Genomic DNA, 24,366 nt, shown 5'->3' with positions numbered 1-24,366 from the left:
GCAATGCAGGAAACAGTGGTTCAATTCCTGGGCTGGGAAGATCTGCTGGAGAAGGGATAGGCTACCCACTCCAGTGTTCTTGGGCTCCCCTTGTGGTTCAGTTAGTAAAGAATCTGCCTGCAATGCAGGATACCTGGGTTTGATCCCTGGGTTGGGAAGATCCACTGAAGAAGGGGAAGGCTACCCACTCCAGTATTCTGGCCTGGAGAATTCCATGGACTGTTTAGTTCATGGGGTCACAAAAGGTTGGACACGACTGAGCAACTTTCACTTTCACTAGGTTTGGAATAGCTTTTCTTCCATAGAGCAAGAGTCTTTGAATTTCATGGCTGCAGTCACCATCTGCAGTGATTTTGGAGCCCAAGAAAATTAAGTCTGTCACTGTTTCCAGTTTTTCCCCATCTATTTGCTGTGAAGTAATGGGACCGGATGCCAAGATTTTCATTTTTTAACATTGAGTTCTAAGCCAGCTTTTTCACTCTCCTCTTTCACCTTCATCAAGAGGTTCTTTAGTCCTCTTCACTTTCTGCCATTAGGGTGGTGTCATATGCATATCTGCAGATACTGCTATTTCTCCCAGCAATCTTGATTCCAGCTTGTGCTTCATCCAGCCTGGCGAATTTCACATGATGTACTCTGCATATAAGATAAATAAGCAGGGTGACAATATACAGCCTTGATGTACTCCTTTACCAATAATGAACCAGTCCATTTTTCCATGTCTGGTTCTAACTGTTGCTTCTTGACCTGCATGCAGGTTTCTCAGGAGGCAATTAAGGTTGTTTGGTATTCCTATCTCTTGAAGAATTTTCCAGTTTGTTGTGATCCCCACAGTCAAAGGCTTTGACATAGTCAATGAACCAGAAGTAGATGTTTTTCTGGAATTCCCTTGCTTTTTCTATGACCTAATGGATGTTAGCAATTTGATCTCTGGTTCCTCTGTCTCTTCTAAATCCAGTTTGTACATCTGGAAGTACTTGGTTCACGTACTGCTGGAACCTAGCTTGAAGGATTTTGAGTATTACCTTGCTATCACGTGAAATGAGTGCAGTTGTGCAGTAGTTTGAACATTCTTTGGCATTGCTCTTCATTGGGATTGCATCAAATGTAAAATCAATTAAAATTCCAATTAGAGGGCAGATATTGACAGAATGGGATTAAAGAGAGAGGGAAAAATAATCCAACAATTTGCTGTCTCTAAGAGACTTGCTTTAGATTGAAAGACAGATTAAAGCAGGGTGAAATCCTAACCCTTATCCGATCACACAAATTCATTTTATTACTTCACAATTTGTAGGTCAAGTCACACTGGTCTCACTGGGATAAAATGAAGGTATGGGCAGGGCTAGCTCAATCTATTTGGAGAAGTCAATGGCACTCCACTCCAGTATTCTTGCCTGGAAAATCCCATGGACGGAGGAGCCTGGTAGTCTGCAGTCCATGGAGTCGCACAGAGTTGGACATGACTGAAGCAATTTAGCAGCAGCAGCTCTATTACACTTTCCCAGAGACAGAAGATCCCCTACTCCTAGGTGTATACCCAATAAATGCATGTATGAACAAAAAGTGTAAAAATAAAACGAGGAAAGACACTCTCTTCAGCAAGTGCTTCTGGGAAAGTTGGACAGCTGCATGTAAATCAATGGAGTTATAACACACTTTCACACCAAGCACAAAAATAAACTCAAAATGGCTTAAAGACTTAAACATAAAACTCCCAGAAGACAGTATAGGCAAAATATTCTGTGACATAAATTGCACCAATATTTTCTTAGGTCAGTCTCCCAAGGTGATAGAAATAAAAACAAAAATAAACAAGTGGAATTTAATCAAACTTACAAGCTTTTAAAACCTACAAAACCATTTTTAAAAACCTACAAAATGGGAGAAAATATTTGCAAATGATCCAACCAACAAGGACTTAATCTCCAAAATATACAAACAGCTCATACAACTAAGCAACAACAACAAAAAGGCAAACAGCTCAATGAAAAAAACGGGCAGAAGACTTTAATTGACATTTCTCCAAAGGAGACATACAGATGGCCAATATGCACATGAAAAGATTATTATTAGACTTGCAGCAATGCAAATCAAAAATACAATGAAGTACCACCTCACACTGGTCAGAATGGCCATCATTTAAAATTTTACAAATAGCAAATGCTGGGGGCGATGTGGAGAAAAGTCTTATACTATTAGTGGGAATGTAAGTTGGTGCAGCCATTATGGAAAACAGTATGAAGTTCCTCAGGAAACTAAAAATAGAACTACCATATGATCTAGCAATCCCACTCCTGGGTATATAACCAGACAAAACTAAAATTTAAAAAGATACATGCACCCCTATATTCATAGCTGCACTATTCACAGTAGCCAAAACATGGAAACAATCTAAATGTTTATTGAAAGATGAATGAATAAAGAAGATGTAAATATACACAATGTAATACAACTCAGCCATAAACATGAACAAAATAATGCCATTTGCAGCAACATGGGTGCAACTAGAGATTATCACATTAAGTGAAGTAAGTCAGAAAGAGAAAGACAAATACCATATGATGTAACTTGTATGTGGAACCTAAAATATGACACAAATGAACCTATCTATGAAACAGAAATACTCACAGACATAGAGAACAGACTTGTAGTTGCCAAGAGGGATTCTTTGAGGGAGAGGGTAGTTTGGGGTTGGTAGATGAAAACTATTACATTTAGAATGGCTAAATAATAAAGTCCTACTGTATAACACATGAAACTATATCCAATCTCTTGGGATAAACCATAATGGAAAAGAATACTTTCACATTAGGAAATACTCTCCGGAGGGCTGCTGTAGAAGATGTTAGACTGGAAGCTCCTATATGTTCTGGACACTGTGTTAGCCTCTGGAGATAGAACACTGAACTAGGCAGACAGAATTTCTTGCTTTCATGGAGCTAATGAGGGAGGGGAACAGACAATAAACATGTAAGGAAAATAAAAATAATTAATTTCAGAGAGTAATAGACATTATGGGCTTCCCTGGTGGCTCAGATGGTAGAGAATCTTCCTGCAATGCAGGAGATCAAGGTTCAGTTCCTGGGTTGGGAAGATCCCTTGGAGAAGGGAATGGCAACCCACTCCAGTATTCTTGCCTGGAGAATTCCATGGACAGAGAAGCCTGGCAAGCTACAGTCCATGGGATCACAAAGAGCTGGACACAACTGAGCGACTAACACACACACACATACACATACTCAACAGACATTATGGAGAAAAGAACATAGAATAAAGAAGTGGGGCTTCTTTCGATAGGTATATCAGGAAAAGCCTTCATGAGGAAATGACATTTTAGTTGAGACCTGAATGAAATGATGGGTCCAATCATGGGAAGATCTAGGGACAAAATGTTCCAGGCAATAAGGAACAACCAAAGAAAAAGCTCTGAAGCTGAACTCAAATTGGAGTGTGATGAGTTTGGTCTGAGTCAGTGCTCTAGTGGTGATAACACATAATCTAAGATGGGGTTTAGAGGAGGAGATGAATACAAGAGATATTAAAGAGGTAACATTGCCAGGAGAAGCAGCACAAAATGATAGAATGGAATTTAAGCCAAATGTAATCAAATGATGAGCAGATCTAAGCCTGTTAGTAGGACACCTGGCAGAGTGAATGACTGACTGTGGCCATGATAGTAAGTCTTCCTAGCCTTGGAGTTCAGTGAGTTTTTTTTTTTTAAATGAAAACATCTCAAGCTTTCTAGAGGCAAATCAGATGAATTTCATGCAACAGTGAGTATTAGTTACTTGCTATGAGTCAAGTATTGTTCTATATATCAAGGAAACAGTAATGACAAAACAAAAGCCTCTGCCTTCATGGAGCTTATGTGTAGTGAAAAAAGACTGAAAATAGACAAATAAACAGAGCTGAAGTGAAAAATAAAGCAAAGTAAGGCAATAGAGATGGGAGGAAGGGACTATGCACTATTACAGACAGGATGGTTTGTCAGGGACAGTCTCACTGAGGTGACAATTGCATAACTAGAATGATCAACTATCTTGTTTTCTCAGCACTGTCTCACTTTTAACACTGAAAACCTCACATCCTGGGAAACCCTTCAGTTCGAGGCAAACCAAGGCAGTTAGTCACCCTAAGAATGGAAGGAAGGGAGGATCCATGCAATTATCTGAGAGAAAAGTGCTTCAGATAAAAGGAACAGCTTCACACCACCTAACATTTTCCCTCTTTCACTGCAGCAGGATAGGAAAATGTCTTTTATCTCATAGTCCACCTGCCAATGCAGGAGACTCGGGTTTGATCCTTGAGTCAAGAAGATCCCCTAGAGAAGGAAATGGCAACCCACTCCAGTATTCTTGCCTGGGAAATGCCATGGACAAGGGAGCCTGGTGGACTACAGTCCATGGAGTCGCAAAGGAATCAGACATGACTTAACGACTAAGCAACAACTTCCACCTACACACAGCTCAGCCAGAATGGAAGGAAACTGGAAGGAGTGGATGATGGATCAGGAAACATTTAGAAGGGAAAATGCTGCCTGAGCTCAATGTGTTTTGTGCCCTCTCTCCTTACACTGGTGCTGAAATAGCTCAGAACTGAATAGTACATGGCAAACTCAAGGTGTATTCACACATTTGAGGTTCAACAAATCTAAAGACAGTTTCTCAGTACAATGTTGAAATAAATTCTTGACTGGCGTCTTTGGATCATAAACTTGCATCCAGGGACATATGTCCTCCCTTTGCTATGCCTTACATGAATGTCAGGCTCAGAAATGTGGATTTTACTCTGTTGGCAATGAGTCACCACCATTCCTGTTCAGAATGGCTCTGAACAGGAGCAGATTATGATGGCAGAGAGGGGTTTTCAAGGGAACCCAGTAGTATTGAGGACGATAGAAAGGAGGAGGTTAAGACTCAAAGAAGACAGCTCAACCAGAAAGACCCTTGAGGAAGGAGCTCTTAGCTGGCAGCCTGCCTTACTAGAACTAAATAATGGCAAATATGGAAGCCAGTTCCATGTCATCCTGGAGTTCTAGCCCCTGGAATGATGGGTGTTGGAACAGAGGTTCCACAAACAGAAAAAACCTACCCAACATTAAGTTGAATAGGTACATCCAGTCCCCAGCCTGACCTACTGCCCTCCTATCCTCTCCTCCTGTAAAACAATTTCCGCCTTGGAAAGAGATTTAGGAAACTCATTTAAGAGGAAGCTATCACGTCTTATCGGAGTTTGTCTTCTTGGGGGATTGGCTGGAAGGGACCCCAAAAGGAAACTGAGTAGTCTTATGACCCTCCCTCAGGTATTTGAGGCCCAAAGAAATGATAGGATATACTCAAGGCCAAGTAAAGGAAAGGAAAGAAAGTTGTGGATGATGACTGTGGATGCTAAACTTTGAAAATTACTCTTAGCTACAAAAAGGAGGGTTAATATACATTAAAAAATAATTTCCTGGACCAACCAAAAATGTCATTGACTCCAATAAACTACATACATTTATTCACAAGAGCTATAGTTACTCAAGTGTCATGCCCACATATTTTACATATTCACACTCCTGATGTTACACACAGACACACACACACACACTTCCTTAGATGTTATCTAAGCTATAAGCTGCATATGTCTTGGGAAAGTTCTCTGTTGATTCACTTGTTCACAGCAATGTAAATAGTGAATACTGATTTTCAGTTTTAGAATCAACCTATATCTACAAAGTCTGGTAGACTTAGTGATGCTTCTGGAACAGAATAGAAATGTTATTGATGTTGAAAATGTAATAGTAAAAGAATGACTATCAGAAGGTAGGAGGTAGAAGAAAAAAATGAATATCTTCATTCTATGTAGATGGAGTTGAGACACTGATAATAGGTGATGAAACAAACTTGATTGAACTAGACTTTTAACTCAAGAAGACATGTGCTTTGACAAATGAAACTGAAGAGCAATTCTCCAAGTTGTTATATCAGTACATGTTCAATTATACTGGTTCTTAATGTTAATGTTTAACATGTTTTACCATTAAACAATGTTCAGTGAACAAAAGAACAAAATAAATTAGACATGATCAGTGTGGAAACTATGTTACTATGTAAATCGAACATAGACTGTAACTGCAAGGAATTTTATAAGCAAATTCTTCAAAACTAGGAAGTGTTAAAAGAGCCAAATCATCATAGAAATTAAAGGGCAAGTAATTTAAACACTTATCATTTATTTCAGGTAAACAATAAATAATTTTAGTATAATATGTCCCACACAATATTTTTCTTTTTTTCGTGTAGTTATTCATAGGCGATTAGAAATCAAATTTAATGCATTATCCTCTGTTTTCTTTTAATTTATTTTTTTGTTGAAGGATAATTGCTTTACAGAATTTTTCTGTTTTCTGTCAAACCTCAACATGAATCTAAATATGGAAACCCTAGTCATAAGGAGAATATGTCCCAGATACAGCAACTGAAACTCTAGAACACACACATATTTGGAAAAATTTGGTATAAATTTATCTCTAAGAATACCTTTCTATGACTATCTTAGAATTATGAAAGTGAATTAGGATCAAAATGGGTACACTGTACTAATGTAGAAGTCTTAGCTTGAAGGCAGTGAGGAGCCTACTTGAATCAGAAAGAATCATCCTGGTTGAAGCAGAGATATGCAGAGTAGCCTGAATTAAGTGATGAGAAAACTCTAGTGATGCCAAGGCTAAGAAGAAACCCTAATGTGGGGGTGGCTGAGGATATTGGCTTTATGCTTGGACAAGGGGGTATGAGGAACAGAGGTGAAGAGAAGGGAGGGTCTGATGACAAGTTGTTTTACTACTACTGAATAAATGATGTCTGGGGGACATTCAGGCAGAGATATGTAGCAGGCAGTCAAATATGTTCATTTAGAACTGGAGAAAAAAGGTTTGGCCTGAATATACATAGTATCATTCTTAGTGTATATATGATAATTTGGGGAACTGAAGAGCAGTATAATAGAAATACAGAGGAGGAACAGAAAAGTCAGAATGCAGAGAATTTAATAAAGTGCAAGAGATAGCAGAAAGTTTAAGTAAAATGAGGAATGACAAATATCCTTAGGGATTTACATGAAGTAGATCACTCACTTATGGTGTCCATAGTTGTTTTAGTGAGACAGTTGGATCAGAATCTTGAGTGGGATAAGGAATGATAGGTAGAAAGCCCACGTGGAAGCAAATCTGTTCTCTTAAGGTCAGCTATGATGAAGAAAACAAAATGGCAGCTACCTGGCAGGAGGAGTGCAAGAGGAGATAACTGCACTTAAATATAAGCTCTATTATTCAGCCATTAAAAAAAAAAGAATGAAAGCTTTCCATTTTCAACATGGATAGACTTCAAAAGCAGGGATTTTTTTTTTATTGCTAATTCCCTAACACCCAGAAGAGTGCATGACACATAGTGAGTACTCAGTATTTGTTGAGCACAAGAATGGATACCAAGAATATGGAAAAGTTTCCCTACCTGGGCTCCTGTACTATGAAGAGTCAAACAGAATGAGACAGATAGATCTGCACATACTGACAAGATTAAAACTCAAGTCTATTACTGAGTGAAGCTGATGACAGATATGTAAAGTGGGATTTCAGTAATGAGAAGGAACTGAACTGGGTGGAACATATAGAAAAGAGAATATTACACTTGAGGAAGGGACTGAGAAGAGGGCAACCTACAGAGAATACTAATAGAGTAAATGAGATAGAGAGACTCAGGTGTAGGTAGGACCTCTTATATCAGCCTACTGGGAGAAGGTCCCTGATGTGGGTGGGACTCAGTGGGGTACAGGCCTACAGAAAAGAAGGTGTCTAACAAAGATGGAACTGATTATAGGCCCGAGGACATCAAAGTAAGGGAGCCCTCTGTCTGACTTGAGGCTTACTTACAGAGAAAAGAAGGACCCAGTATTCAGAAGAACTAGTGAGAGAAGTTATCATAGAGGAGATCACTGATAAAGTTAATGCTGAACATGAAACTGTCTGTATAGATTAAAAGGACTCCCATTTATGGTGTTCCAAGTCTTACTACGTAACTGCCTATATGTTGGGAAGGACCATGACCTGGACACAGTGGATTCTGGTCTGGCTTCTAAAAATGGAAAAAATTCTGGTGTGGGTCAAGGTAACTAGATTTGTGTTTATTCTACCTATGGGGGAGAAAAGGATCTTGGTCAGAGCATACCTGAACAGAATCTTGAAAGTAATGAGAAAGACCTGGGTGATTGGTAGGAGTTTCTGATTTAAATAAGTTGAGAGTGGCAGGTGTTCCTAGTGTGGCCTGGGGTGGGTGTACCAAGCAGGGTCAGGCTGTGGGTTCTATTCACATATCCCAGGTAAAGTAAGGATCTTGGTGTGTGATAGGTCTGAACAAGGAGTGAGCGTCTCTGGATGTAACTAGGATAGGCATAGAAATGAGCAGAGCAAAAGCCAGGGGCTCTTGATAATGAGAAAAGGTCATCCTGAAGCATGTGTGTGGAGAGCACTATAGGGCCAGGTTTGTATCGGTGAGAACTTTCAGGGATCCGAAGGGTAGGGAGGAGGGTCCTTTCCTGGGCTGGGTGCTATTACAACTTATCCTCTCTGGAGTGGAAATTTTTTTTTTAATCTCTACGGATTAATCATATGATGTGAACCCCAGCAGTAAAGCCAAGAAATTCACCCCTATCAGATTTCATCTGCACTACCTATAAACTTGTGAATTTCTCTCTCCACAGAGTACCCTACTCTACTAAATTCCAGGCCTGATAGAGACTTTTCTTACTACCTATAGGACTGAACCCTTGTTAGCCAACACTTCTCAAACTCTCTGAGGTAAACCACTCTTTGTGATAGGATTTAGCAAATATTACATAATATTTTGCCAGGAATATAGGCATTTTTAATGCAAGGTATGTTTCTATAAATGATTGAATCCTCTTTATTATGAGCAATCATATTACTATGGTACTAAATTTCCTGTGTGTAAAACAATTTGGTGTCTGCCTCATCCAATCTGGTGGAGGGTGAAGAACAACATCTGTCATATCTCTAGTCACATGCTTCTCAAAGACACGTATTTAAAACATCATGACAATGATTACAATACACATGATCAGTTTCCATACAAATACAAGAAGTCACAGTTGCAAAGAATCACCATTCTTTGCAATTCAACTAAATTCTCTCAGTTTTCAGATGAAGTGACACACCTGGCACAGATTTACTTTGCAAACCTTTACTGACACTGTATTCTAGATGATGTTTAGGATGTATGAGGGACAGAGATGATACAGGCAGGGTCCCTGCCCTTGAGAAGTTCACAGTGTTGAGGGGAAGACACATGGACAGACAATTTTCATCATAGCCTGATCAAATCTGTAATTGGTGCTGGACCCTTTATATTTGCCACTCTACAAAGACCTCCAAAGGGTAGGTTAAACTTCTTTATACACATACAGACACAGCTGATGGTAGTTTGGTACCTTATAAGTGGTAGAGCTTGGAATACATACACAGGTCTGTCTCACTCCAAAGCAGGCCTCCCACTAATCATGGCAACACTTTACTTGCTTTATAGATGCTGAGCTGTAGATGTCATTCCTGATGATACAGCCACCCTCTCCCAACATGGTTAACAGCAAGGCAATTCATGTACCCAGCATGGCGGAGTATTCCTGTGAAGAGCTAGGTCAGAGCTCTGGGTCAAATCTCATAAAATCTGTGCTACAATCAATGTGACTGGGGGCCTGCTTTCTGACTGTTTATGAATCTGTATGGACAGGCAGTTTGAAAAGTTATAGATTCAGGGAAGGTGGTGTCTTTTAAAGCATGCAAGGTTAACCTTACCATCCTTGCCCTTTAAATTGTATCACTTCCCAAAACGGTGAAGCTCCCCAGAAACTGCTATTACCTGGTAAAGAGGAAGTGAAAGGCCTGACTCAGGGCATTATACCTCTCTCAGCTGGGCAGTTTCACCATAGCATTTGCCTGTGAGGAGGAAAATGCTAAAAGACTTCTCATAATCTTTCCTTAGAAGTTGTCTCCTGGTCCATTTTACAGTCTGTATTTCACAAATTTTAAGAATACAAGGGTGTGAATAGCCAAAGCAATCTTGAGAAAGAAAAATGGAGCTGAAGTAATCAGGCTCCCTGACTTTGGACTATACTACAGAGCTACAGTAATTAAGGCAGTATGATACTGGCACAAAAACAGAAATATAGACCTATGGTCACCTAATCTATGACAAATGGAGAAATGACAGCCTCTTCAATAAATGGTGCTGGGACAGCTACATGTAAAAGAATGAAATAAGAACACTCATTGAAAGTCCATACATAAAAATAAAGTCGAAATGGATTAAACACCTAAATGTAAGGTCAAATACTATAGAACTCTTAGAGGAAAACATATACAGAACACTCTTTGACATAAATCTTTTTTCCTGGCTGTTTGCTCATATGGTAGAGAGAGAACTCTAGTGTCTCTTCCTCTTTGTATATGGGCATCAGCTTTATCAGGTTAGGGTTGTACTGTTAGGATCTCATTTAACCTTAATCACTTTTTTAAAGGTCCCGCCAATGTAGTCACATGGGGGTTTAGGGTCTCAACATGAATTTGGGATAGGGGACACAATTTCATCCATAGAACAAGAATAATACATAAAAGTCAATAGCTTTCCTATATATCAGCAATGATCAAGTGGAATTTTAAATTAAAAACACAATACCATTTATATTAACACCCAAAGGAATGAAATAATCTGACATGACAATCTAGCAAAAGATATATACAAGATCTATACGAGGAAAACTATAAAATGCTGATGAAAGAAAACAAAGAACTAAATAATTGGGAAAATATCGTAATGGATAGGAAAACCTCAATACTGTTTTTCCAAATGTAATTATAATGTTAATACAGTATCAATCAAAATCTCAGCAAGTTATTTCATAGATGTTGACAGATTAATTCTAAAGATTACCTGGAGAGGTGTGATTAAGATGGAAGAGGAGGAAGACCCTGAGCTAACCTCCTCCTACAGTCACACCAAAATGTCAAAAATTTAAACAGCAACTATTGATGAGAAAACTGGAACACTAGTAGAAAAGGTCAAATCCTAAAAGATAATTCTGTTAAAGTGCTGCACTCAGTATGCCAGCAAATTTGGAAAACTCAGCCATGGCCACAGGACTGGAAAAGGTCAGTTTTCACTCCAATCCCAAAGAAGGCAAAGACAAAGAATGTTCAAACTACTGCACAACTGCACTCATCTCACATGCTAGCAAAGTAATGCTCAAAATTCTCCAAGCCAGGCTTCAACAGTACATGAACCATGAACTTCCAGATGTTCATGTTGGATTTAGAAAGGCAGAGGAACCAGAGATCAAATTGCCAACATCCGTTGGATCATTGAAAAAGCAAGAGACTTCCAGAAAAACATCTAATTCTGCTTTATTGATTACACCAAAGCCTTTGACTGTGTAGAGCACAACGAATTGTGGAAAATTCTGAAAGAGATGGGAATACCAGACTACCTGACCTGCCTCGTGAGAAATCTGTATGCAGGTCAAGAAGCAACAGTTAGAACTGGACATGGAACAACCAACTGGTTCCAAATTGGGAAAGGAGTATGTCAAGGCTGTATATTGTCACACTGCTTATTTAACTTATATGCAGAGTGCATCATGCAAAATGCCAGGCTGAATGAAGCACAAGCTGGAATCAGGATCACCAGGAGAAACATCAATAACCCCAGATATGCAGATGACACTACCCTTATGGCAGAAAGTGAAGAGGAACTAAAGAGCCTCCTGATGAAAGTGAAAGAGGACAGTGAAAAAGCTGGCTTAAAACTCAACATTCAAAAAACTAAGATCATGGTATCTGGTCCCATAACTTCATGGCAAATAGATGGAGAAACAATGGAAACAGTGACAGACTATTTTCTTAGGCTCCAAAATCACTGTGGATGGTAACTGCAGCCATGAAATTAAAAGATGCTTGCTTCTTGGAATAAAAGCTATGACCAACCTAGACAGCATAATAAAAAGCCGACATTATTTTGCCAACAAAGGTCCATCTAGTCAAAGCTACGGTTTTTCCAATAGTCATGTATGGATGTGACAGTTGGACTGTAAAGAAAGCTATAGTTGGACTATACAGAAACCAAAGAATAGATGCTTTTGAACTGTGGTGTTGGAGAAGACTCTTGAGAGTCCCTTGGGCTGCAAGGGAAATCAGTCCTGAATATTCATTGGAAGGACTGATGCTGAAGCTGAAGCTCCGATACTTTGGCCACCTGATGCGAAGAACTTGACTCATTGGAAAACACCCTGATGCTGGGAAAGATTGAAGGCAGGAGGATAAGGGGACAACAGAGGATGAGATGGTTGGATGGCATCATCAACTCAATGGACATGAGTTTGAGCAAGCTCCAGGAGTTGGTGATGGACAGGGAAGCCTGGTATGCTGCAGTCCATGGGGTCACAAAGAGTCAGACACAACTGAGCAACTGAGCTGAACTGACTGACAACTAAAGATAAAAAGAAGGAACCATGATAAGACAGTAGGAGGGGAGGAAATGTGGTACTATCAAAACCCATACCTTGGTATGGGTGACTCACAAGTGGGAAGATAATTACAATTGCAGAGCCCAGGGGGATTCCCCAGTCTGAAAGTCTTGCACCAGGAAGACAAACCCCCAGAATGTTTGGCTTTGAAGGCCAGTGGGGCTTACTTTCAGGAGAGTCAGAGAGCTGTGTGAAATAGACTCCATTATTAAAGGGCGCACACAAAGTCTCACATGCTCCAGGACCAAAGGTAGAAGCAATACTTTGAAGGGAACCTGTATCAGACACACTTGTTGATCTTGGAGAATCTCTCAAAGAAGGAGTTGACAAGTGGACTTCCATCCTGGGTACATAGACATTGACAACAGCCATTTTGGGGGACTCATGATACTATAAGAACACAAGCATCAGCAATTGCCATTTTGGAACCCTCTTTGTTGCTTAGTCAAGGAAGGAATTGGCCCTGCCCACCAGCCTGTTATCACCAGAACTGGGGTGCCTCGGGTCAACCAACTAGCCAAGCAGAGACACAGCTCTACCCACCATCAGTTCAGCTGCCTTAAGACCTCCTGAACTCACAGGTACCCTGAAACATGTCTCTGTCCACTAGAGGGACCAGGATCCAACCTCACAAACTAGAGTGCTAGAACTAGCAATGGGACCCCAAGGACTGTAGCCAGAGACCTTATGACCCAGTTCTATCCACAAGTAAGACAGTACAAGCCCCAGGACTAGCTTCATCCCATCAGTGAGCAGGTACCAGTTCCAGGACCCACTGGGCGCAAGCCTCACCTATCAGCAGGCTGACACATCACCTCTGAGACTCCAAAGGGCATTGCAAGTAGAAATTCTAGTCCCTGGTTGTTCCCACCAATGAGCTAGCACTAGCCCTGAGACCTCCTAGGCCTCAGACTCATCTATCAACAAGCTGACACCAGCTCTGGGAGCCCCAGGTCCTGCAGCCAGATATGCCAAGACCTGGCTGCATCCACCAGTAGACAGACACCAGCCCCAGAACCACCAAATCCCACCACTTATTTTGTCATGACCCAGCCCACCTGCCAACAAGCCAGTGCCAGATCCAGGACACCATTGTCCTTCAACAAGCCACCCCAGGAACTGGCTCCACCCTCCAGCAGAACAACACCAGCTTTGGGACACTTGACTCTGCAGACTGTTGTGTCAGGAATGAGCCACACCCACCAGTTGGCCAACAGTAGCTCTGGGAACACCAGGGGCCAGAAATCCTTGGACAGGACTCCACCCACTAGCAGGTCAACCACAGCACTGGGATACCCTGGGGCCCCACAAAGAGCCAACTTGCAATTTGGCCCCACTCATCAGGGGCTGGCAGCCTCCACAAAAGACAGGTCCAGGCAACCAGCCAGACTGGGGATCATCCACTCCTACCAGACCACTAACACTAGTCAGCTGGCCACAACAGAAGGACCCATGCAACCCACATAGAAAAATGTGAAAGTGTTAGTGACTCAGTCGTGTCTGACTCTTTGCAATCCCATGGGCTATAGTCCACTAGGCTCCTCTGTCCATGGGATTTCCCAGGCAAGAACACTAGACTGGGTAGCCATTCCCTTTTCCAGGGGATCTTCCCAACCCAGGGATCAAACCCAGGTTCCCTGCAAACTCTACAGCCAAAAATTCTCTACCCTGCATTGCAGGCAGATACTTTACTGTCTGAGCCACCAGGGAAGCATGCAGCTTGCATAGAGAGCACCCCTAAAGCATATAGCTCTGGTGACCAGAGGAGAATGCACTGCTGGAATGCATAGGATGTCACCTACAAAATGCCACTTCTCCAAGATCAGGAATTATAAACCAATAGATAAAAAATAAAAAGAACAAATTCGGCAAAATTAGGCAACAGAGGAATATGTTCCAACTGATGAAATAAGATAAAATCCCAGAAAAAGACCTAAGTGAAAGGGAGATCAACAATTTACTCAATAAAAAGCTCAAGGAGTTCAAACAATTAGGGAGAAGATTAGATGAATAGAGTAAGAAGATTTTAACAAAGAGAAAACATAAAGAGCCAAACTGTAATGAAGAATATAGTAACAGAAATTTAAAAACACACTAGCAGAAGTCATCCAATAGATTAGGTGGTAGAGATGAACACATCAGCAAGTTGGAAGACAAAGTGGTGGAAACCACTGATGCTGAATAGAAAAAAGAATAAAAAGAAATTAAGACAGTATAAGAGACCTCTGGAACTATATCAAGCATGCTGCTGCTGCTGCTAAGTCACTTCAGTCGTGTCTGACACTGTGCAACCCCATAGACGGCAGCCCACCAGGCTCCCCCGTCCCTGGGATTCTCCAGGCAAGAACACTGGAGTGGGTTGCAATTTCCTTCTCCAATGCATGAAAGTGAAAAGTGAAAGTGAAGTCGCTCAGTAGTGTCCGACTTTTCGCGACCCCATGGACTGCAGCCTACCAGGCTCCTCCGTCCATGAGATTTTCCAGCCAAGAGTACTGGAGTGGGGTGCCATTGCCTTCTCCGTATATCAAGCATATGAACATTCAAATTATGGGGATCCCAGAAGGAGAAAGAAAAGAGAAATTCTCAGAAGACATAGATGAAGACATAATAGCTGAAAATTTCTCTAAACCTGGGAAAGGAAACAGATATCCAGGACAAGGAAGCACAGAGAATTCCAAATGGGGTCAACCCTAAGAGGATCATATCAAGACACCTTGTAATTAAAATGACAAAAAATTAAAGATAAAAAGAAGACACTAAAAGGAGCATGGGAAAATAAATTAATTTAAAAAAAATAAAAGGAGCAAGGGAAAAGCAACAAGTTATATACAAAAGACACTCCCATGAGGCTATCAGCTGATTTTTTTTAACAGATCACAAGGGAGTGGCACAATATGGGAGGGGGGATCTACAAGCAAAAATTCTCTACCTAGCAAGACTTTCATTAAGATTTGATAGATCAAAAGTTTTACAGACAAGAAAAGTTAAGAGAGTTTAGCACCACTGGCTCAGACGGTAAAGCATCTGCCCTCAATGCAGGAGACCCAGGTTCGATCCCCGGGTCAGGAAGATCCCCTGGAGAAGGAAATGGCAACCCACTCCAGTACTCTTGCCTAGAAAATTCCATGGATGAAGGAGCCTGGTGGGCTACAGTCCATGGGGTCTCAAAGAGTTGAACACGACTGAGTGACTTTTCACTTCACTCACTTCATAAACCAACCTTACAAGAAATGTTAGACAGACTTCTTAAAAGTATAAAAGAAAAGTCCACAATTAGAAATGTGAGAGGAAAAAGCTCATTGGTAAAGGCAAATATGGTAAAAAAAAAAAAATTGGCAAAGGTTTATTTTGGTAAAATTAAAATTGGTAAAAAAAAAAAAAAAAGAAAGAAAAAAAGAAAGAAAGAAAAAAAGTGGTAAAGGCTTATTTGGGCTCCCCTGGTAGCTCAGCTGGTAAAGAATCTGCCTGCAATGCAGGAGACCCTGGTTCAATTCCTGGATTGGGAATATCCCCTGGAGAAAGGATAAGCTACCCACTACAGTATTCTTGGGCTTCCCTGGTGGCTCAGATGATAAAGACCCACTGTGCAATGTGGGAGACCTGGGTTAGATCCCTGGATTGGGGAGATCCCCTGGAGGAGAGCATGGCAACCCACTCCCGGTATTCTTGACTGGAGAATCGCCATGGACAGAGGAGCCTGGAGGGCTACAGTCCATAGGGTTGCAAAGAGTCAGACCCTACTGAGTGACTAAGTACAGCACAAAGGCTTATTTAAGTTATATGCAGAATACATCATGCAAAATGCTGGGCTGGATGAATCACAAGTTTGAATCAAGATTGCCAGGAGAAATATCAACAAACTTAGATGTGCAGATGATGCCACCCTAACGGTGTAAAGTGAAAAGGAACTAAAGAACCTCTTGATGAGGGTGAAAGAGGAGAGTGAAAAGGCTGGCCTAAAACTAAACATCAGGAAGAGACAAAATGGCGAAGAAATAGGTGGATTTCTTTCCATGGATACATCAGAAATACACCTTCAGATGCAGAAGATCTCATAGGACACCAGTTGAGGGCAGGCAGGAGTCCCTGACCACTGGAAAGGAATATATAGATCCACACAAAACTCAGTAGGACAAAGGAAGGAAGGGAAAAAAGAGGAGAGTGCCCAGGACTGGACTTGCACCCAGGGGTGGGGGAACTAAAGCTGGGGTCAGATCCCCACTAGGGCAATTGTTTGGGACAGAGGAAAAGCATTTGAGGCTGTTGGAAAGTGTAGTAGCTGACCTGTGACAGTCTGAATGGAGTGAGAACCACACAGACAATCCTTGCCACAGCCCTACTGTATCCTAGACAGGGATGCATGTCCCCTGGAATGCACAGCAGCTAGGAGCTGGAGTATAGGGACTGGAGAGCAATCCCAGGGTGAGGTCTGTTGTTGACTGCAGGGAAATAGCCTAAGGAGATGTGAGGGAGGAGAGCATGGTAGAAAATGCCTATGGAGGAAAACTAGGAAGCCATGGAGGCAAGGTAATATTGCTAAGTCACTTGCAAAGGGGTGGAGCCATCACTGTACCCTCTTTCTCCCCATACTCCAGGACCAGCAGCTGACCAATAGAGAAGGACCTCAGCCAGGGGGTCCTTTAAGTGCCCAATGCACTGAGAAATAGAGAAGGACCCCAGCCAGGAGGCCTTTGAGCACCTGCTGCGCCAAGCAACAGAGAAAGACCAGTTAGGGAGGCCCTTTGAAAGCCAGATGCTGCTGCTGCTGCTGCTAAGTCGCTTCAGTCGTGTCCGACTCTGTGTGACCACATAGATGGCAGTGCACCAAGCTCTGCCATCCCTGGGATTCTCCAGGCAAGAACACTGGAGTGGGCTGCCATTTCCTTCTCCAATGCATGAAAGTGAAAAGTGAAAATGAAGTCACTCAGTCGTGTCCCCATGGACTTCGCGACCCCATGGACTGCAGCACACCAGGCTCCTCTGCCCATGGGATTTTCCAGGCAAGAGTACTGGAGTGGGTTGCCATTGCCTTCTCCGATGCCAGATGCTAGAGGCTAGAAAAAGACTCTAATAGAGCCATAGCTCTAATAGGCCCATCTGCGTCCCTCCACTCTTGGTGCCACCAGGGTCCCCAATATCTAATCAGCTTTGCCACCTCCACACTCAATCCTCACTGAGACAGAAATGCCAGAGGCTAGAAAAACCCTAATAGCACCATGTGTCCTGTGCCAATGGCTGTCAACTCCCCTACATATCTGGCTCTTCCAGGGTTCCTGTGATCCAAGCAGCTGTGCCACCTCCACACCAGTTCCTCATTGGGGCAGACCCAAGTCCTCTAGGGCAGCCTCAGGAGCGAACTTCTGTGGATGACAACATGCAGAGGTGGGGATAAAATCATAATTGAACCCCAGGGGCAGTGTGGCTAAGGAAGAAGATCAGAAACCTTCCCACCAGCTATACAAGCTGTAGATCAAATCCACACAATCAACTAGGCAGACTGTGTGTCTATGGAATTCACAAAAGGACAGTGAGAGTTCCCACAAAAGAAAATGCACTAGCTCTGGCAGCTGTGGACACTGGTTGCAAGATTATGAAGTAGGGCCAGATTAGAGTCTGAGTGACCCCCACAACATGTCCAGAGACCAGTCCAGTGTTGGAGGGCTTCCTAGGGAGGTAGAAGTGGACTGTGACTCACAGCAAAGGAAATTATGCTGACAGTTGAGGTCTAAGAAAAATATTTATCATTATTACTATATTTTGATTTGTTCTGTAGTGGGTTCTGGATATTTTTTTCTTCTTTTTCCTCTCTTTCTATGGTTATTGATTTTATTATTACTGTTAACTGTAAGCTTTTGAAAACTTTTTTTAATCACACTATTTCCTTTATACACTCTACTTCTCTGTTGACTTTTTGTGGTTCTGTGGGGCTTTTTTTTTTCTTTTTTTAAATTATGTTTAATTTTTGTTTTTTTTTTTTGTTTGTTTGTATTTCTTATTGTTCTTTTCTTGCTTTCAGTTCAGTTCAGTTCAGTTCAGTCGCTCAGTCGTGTCTGACTCTTTGTGACCCCATGAATCGCAGCATGCCAGGCCTCCCTGTCCATCACCAACTCCCGGAGTTTGCTCAAACTCATGTCCATCGAGTCGGTGATGCCATCCAGCCATCTCATCCTCTGTCGTCCCCTTCTCCTCCTGCCCCCAATCCCTCCCAGCATCAGGGTCTTTTCCAATGAGTCAACTCTTCGCATGAGGTGGCCAAAGTATTGGAGTTTCAGCTTCAGCATCAGTCCTTCCAATGAACACCCAGGACTAATCTCCTTTAGGATGGACTGGTTGGATGTCCTTGCAGTCCAAGGGACTCTCAAGGGTCTTCTCCAACACCACAATTCAAAAGCATCAATTCTTCGGCGCTCAGCTTTCTTCACAGTCCAACTCTCACATCCATGTGTGACCACTGGAAAAACCATAGCCTTGACTAGAAGGACCTTTGTTGGCAAAGTAATGTCTCTGCTTTTTAATTTCTTGCTTTAGTTATTCATTAATAAATATTGATCTCTTTTATATACGTCTATTTAACTTTGCTTTTCCGTTTTTTCTTTTCTTCCTTTTCTTTCTTTTTTTCAATATATTTGTTACTTTGTTTTGTTTTCTTCACTGTATTCCTCTGTCAGCACTCTGCTTTGGTTTTGTTTTCCAATTTATGTTTTAGTTAGTTTTGTTTTTAACTGGTCGGTATCATTTGTGGTTTCCTTTGCTCACCAGGTAACAGTCTTGTACTTTCTTTCCTTTGGACCGTTTTGGTTTTGTTTGAGTGTGTGAAAGTGTGTGTGTATGTGTATGTGTTCCTTTGTTTTTCTTATTATTTGTCTGATTTTGTATTTACCATTTGTTGGGGGTGGTCTTTTGTTTCTTGTTTTGTTTTCTTCTTTGTTTTTGAGTGTTTGTTTTAATCCCCTGTAATGCCATAACAAACAGATTGTAAAATCTCAGTTCCTCAGCCAGAGATTGGGCCTGAGTCTTTGGAATGGGAGCTGAATCCAGGATCCTAGACTGCCAGAGAATTCCTAAGCCCAGGGAGTATTAGTTAGTGAGAACTCCCAGGAAGGCCTCCAACTGCATACAAGACCTGGCATTACCAAAAAGCTGGCAGCACCCAGTGTAAGATGGATCACCCAAACGACAAGCAAGACAAAAACACAAACCTAATCATCAGCAGACAGGCTTTCCACAGATACCAAAAAACATACCAGCTCACACAGACCTACACATCAAAGGGGGAAAAACTCAACTCCTCCCACCAGAATGCAGGTACAAGTTCCTCCCAACATGAAGCCTACACAAACCACTGGACCAACCTTACCCACTGAGGACAGAAACCAAAAGGAAGAAGGAATACTACCACAAAGACTGGGTAAAGGAGACTTCAAACACAATAAGTCAGAAAAAATGAAAAGACAGAAATATTATGTAAATGAAGGAATAAAGTAGAAACTCATAAGACCAAATAAACAAAGAGGAAATAGACAAACTACCTGAAAAAGAATTCAGAGTAATCTGATAGTAAAGATGATCCAAAACCTTGAAAATAGAATGAAGAAAATGCAAGAATCAATTAACACAGTTAACAAGGACCTAAAAGAAATAAAGAATAAATAAGCAGAGATGAGCAACACAATTAACTAAAATTAAAAATACTCTAGGAGGAATCAATAGCAGAATAACTGAGGCAGAAGAATGGATAAGTGAGCTGGAAGATACAATGGTGAAAATAACTGATGAAAAGCACAATAAAGGAAAAAAGAATTGAGGATAATCTCAGAGACCTCTGGGACAATATTAAATGCACCAACATTCAAACTATAGAGTTCACAGAAGAAGAGAAAAAGAAAAGGTCTGAGAAAATTTTTAAAGAGACTCTAGTCTAAAACTTCTCTAACATTGTAAAGAAAATAGTCAGTCAAGTCCAAGAAGCACAGAGAGTCCCATACAGGATGAACCCAAGGAGGAATGTGCTGAGACACATACTAATCAAACAAACAAAGATCAAACACAATTGAAGACTAAAGCAGCAAGAGAAAAGAAACAAATAACATACAAGGGAATCCCCATAAGCTTAACAGTTGACCTTTCAGCATAAACTCTGCAGACCAGAAGGGAATGGGAGGATATATTTAAAGTACTTAAAGGGAAAAATCTACAACCAAGATTACTCTACCTGGCAAGGATCTCATTCAAAATTAATGGACAAATCAAAACCTTACAGTCAAGCAAAAGTTAAGAGAATTTTGCACCACCAAACCAGCTTCACAACAAATTGACAGTAACACAATAATAGTAGGGAACTTTAACACCCCATTTACATGAATGGACAGATCATCAAAACAGAAAATTAATAAGGAAGCACAAGCCTTAAATGACACATTAGACCAGATGGACATAATTGATACCTTCAGCTAATAAAATTGCAATAAGTACATACTGATAAACAATTACTTTAAATGTAAGTAGAAAATATATTCCATTGCAAAAAAAACATGAAAAGAAAGCAGAGGTGGCAATACTTATATCAGACAAAATAAACTTTAAAACAAAGACTTTAACAAGAGACAGAGAAGCATATTATATAATAATCAAAGTATCAATCCAAGAAGATATAACAATTATAAATATAGTGCATCCAACATATCTGCACCTGAACACAAAAAACATATATTAAAAGATATAAAGGGTAAAAAATTGGAAATAGAACTGCCATATGACCCAGCAATCCCACTGCTAGGCATACACACTGAGGAAACCAAAATTGAAAGAGATACATGTACCCTCACTGTTCATTGCCACACTGTTTACAATAGCCAGGACATGGAAGCAACCTAGATGTCCGTCGGCAGAATGGAAAGAAAGTTGTGGTACATATACACAATGGAATATTACTCAGCTATTAGAAAACACATTTGAGTCAGTTCTAATGAGGTGGATAAAACTGGAGCCACAGAGTGAAGTAAGCCAGAAAGAGAAACACCAATACAGTATATTAACATATATATATGGGATTTAGAAAGACAGAAACAACGACCCTATATGCAAGACAGAAAAAGAGACACAGATGCAAAGAACAGACTTTTGGACTATGTGGGGGAAGGCAAGGGTGGGGTGATATGAGAGAATAGCATTGAAACATGTATATTACCATAATAAAATAGATGACCAGTGCAAATTCAATACATGAAGCAGGGCACTCAAAGCTGGTGCTCTGGGACAACCCAGAGGTATGGGGTGGGGAGGGAGGTGGGAGGGGTTTCAGGATGATGGGATACATGTACACCCATGGCTGATTCATGTCGATGTATGGCAAAAACCACCACAATATAGTAAAGTAATTAGCCTCCAATTTAAATTAATTAATTAAAAAATAAACGATATAAAGGGGAGAAATTTACATTAATACAATAATAGTAGGATAACTTAACTCCCCAATTACCTCAATGGACAGATCAACCAGACAGACGATCAGTAAAGAAACACTGGTCTAGGTTGGATGCATGAGACAAGTGCTCGGGGCTGGTGCACTAGGAAGACCCAGAGGGATGGGGTGGGGAGGGAGGCAGGAGGGGGGATCGGGATGGGGAATACATGTAAATCCATGGCTGATTCATGTCAATGTATGGCAAAAACCACTACAATATTGTAAAGTAATTAGCCTCCAACTAATAAAAATAAATAGAAAAAAAAAGAAACACTGGTCTTAAAAAACAGATTAGACCAAATGATTTTAATAGGCATATATAGGACATTGTATCCAAAAGAAGAATACACATTCTTTTCAAGTGCTCACGGGACATTCTCCAGGATAGCTCACATGCTGGGTCACAAAATAAGTCTTGGTAAATTAAAGAAAATTGATATCATATCAAACATCTTTTCCAACTATTCTGGTATGAGACCAGCAATTAATTACAAGAAAAAAATATTAAAAACAGAGACTTCTGCAAGCAAGTCAATATGCTACTAAGCAACCAATAGATCACTGAAAAATGAAAGAGGAATTTTAAAAATATCTAGAGACAATAATACCCAAGACATGGAAGCATCCTAAATTTCCATCTACAGAGGAATGGATAAATAAGATGTGGTACATATCTATAATGGAATATTACTTAGAGAGTAAAAGAATGAATTAATGCCATTTGCAGCAACATGGATGGACCTAGAGATTGACATGCTGAGTGAAGTAAGTCAGACAGAGAAGGAGAAATACAGTATGATATCACTTATATGCAGAATCTAAAAAGAAAATATACAAATTAACTGATTTATGAAACAGACTCACAGACTTAGAGAATGAACTTATGTTTACTTATGTTTGACAGGGAGGAGAATGGGGGAAAGAGATAAGAATTTGGGTTTTTGTTTTTATTTATTTATTTATTTTAATTGGTGGCTAAATACTTTACTATATTGTGGTGGTTTTTGCCATACATCGACATGAATCAGCCATGGGTGTACATATATCCCACCATCCTGAAACCCCTCCCACATCCCTCCCCATCCCATCCCTCAGGGTCATCCCAGTGCACCAGCCCTGAGCACCCTGCCTCATGCATCGAACCTGGACTAGCGATCTGTTTCACATATTATAATATACATGTTTCAATGCTATTCTCTCAAATCCCACCCTCACCTTCTCCCACAGAGTCCAAAAGACTGTTCCACACATCTGTGTCTCTTTTGCTGTCTCACATATAGAGTCATTGTTACCATCTTACATGTACACTCTGCTATGTCTAGAGTGGATAACCAACAAGGGCCTACTGTATAACACAGGGAACTCTGCTTAAAGCAATGTGGCAACCTGGATGGGAGAGGAGTTTAGGGGAGAATGGAGACATATATATGTATGACTGAGTCCCTTTGCTGTCCATCTGAAACTATCACAACATTGTTAATTGGATATACTTCAATATAAAATAGTTTTAAAAAGTGGGGGGCTCAGGAAACATTTCCTAATGATTTTAAAAAATGCATCTGATCCCAAGATTTATTCCTTCTCAGCCACCCCGTAGGTGTCCTTTGTAAAGATCATTTAAAATTAAGCTATAAATCAGCCAGGACATGGAAGCAACCTAGATGCCCATCAGCAGATGAATGGATAAGGAAGCTGTGGTACATATACACCATGGAATATTACTCAGCCGTCAAAAAGAATTCATTTGAACCAGTCCTAATGAGATGGATGAAACTGGAGCCCCTTATACAGAGTGAAGTAAGCCAGAAAGATAAAGAACATTACAGCATACTAACACATATATATGGAATTTAGAAAGATGGTAACAATAACCCTATATGCAAAACAGAAAAAGAGACACAGAAATACAGAACAGACTTTTGAACTCTGTGGGAGAAGGTGAGGGTGGGATGTTTCAAAAGAACAGCATGTATACTATCTATGGTGAAACAGATCACCAGCCCAGGTGGGATGCATGAGACAAGTGCTCGGGCCTGGTACACTGGGAAGACCCAGAGGAATCGGGTGGAGAGGGAGGTGGGAGGGGGGATTGGGATGGGGAATAAGTGTAAATCTATGGCTGATTCATATCAATGTATGACAAAACCCACTGAAATGTTGTAAAGTAATTAGCCTCCAACTAATAAAAAAATTTAAAAAAAAAATAAAATTAAGCTATAAATCATAAAAACAAAGCAAAACAAAAGACCAAAAATAAAACTCAAAAGCTACTCAGTCAAAATATTTGGCTTTTACACAGTCATCAAGACAGTATGGTACTGGCACAAAGA

Source organism: Cervus elaphus, chromosome X (genome assembly GCF_910594005.1).
Source record: "Cervus elaphus chromosome X, mCerEla1.1, whole genome shotgun sequence".
Classification (NCBI taxonomy): domain Eukaryota; kingdom Metazoa; phylum Chordata; class Mammalia; order Artiodactyla; family Cervidae; genus Cervus; species Cervus elaphus.
The sequence above is the reverse complement of the archived record's forward strand: the minus strand, read 5'-3'. Positions refer to the sequence as shown.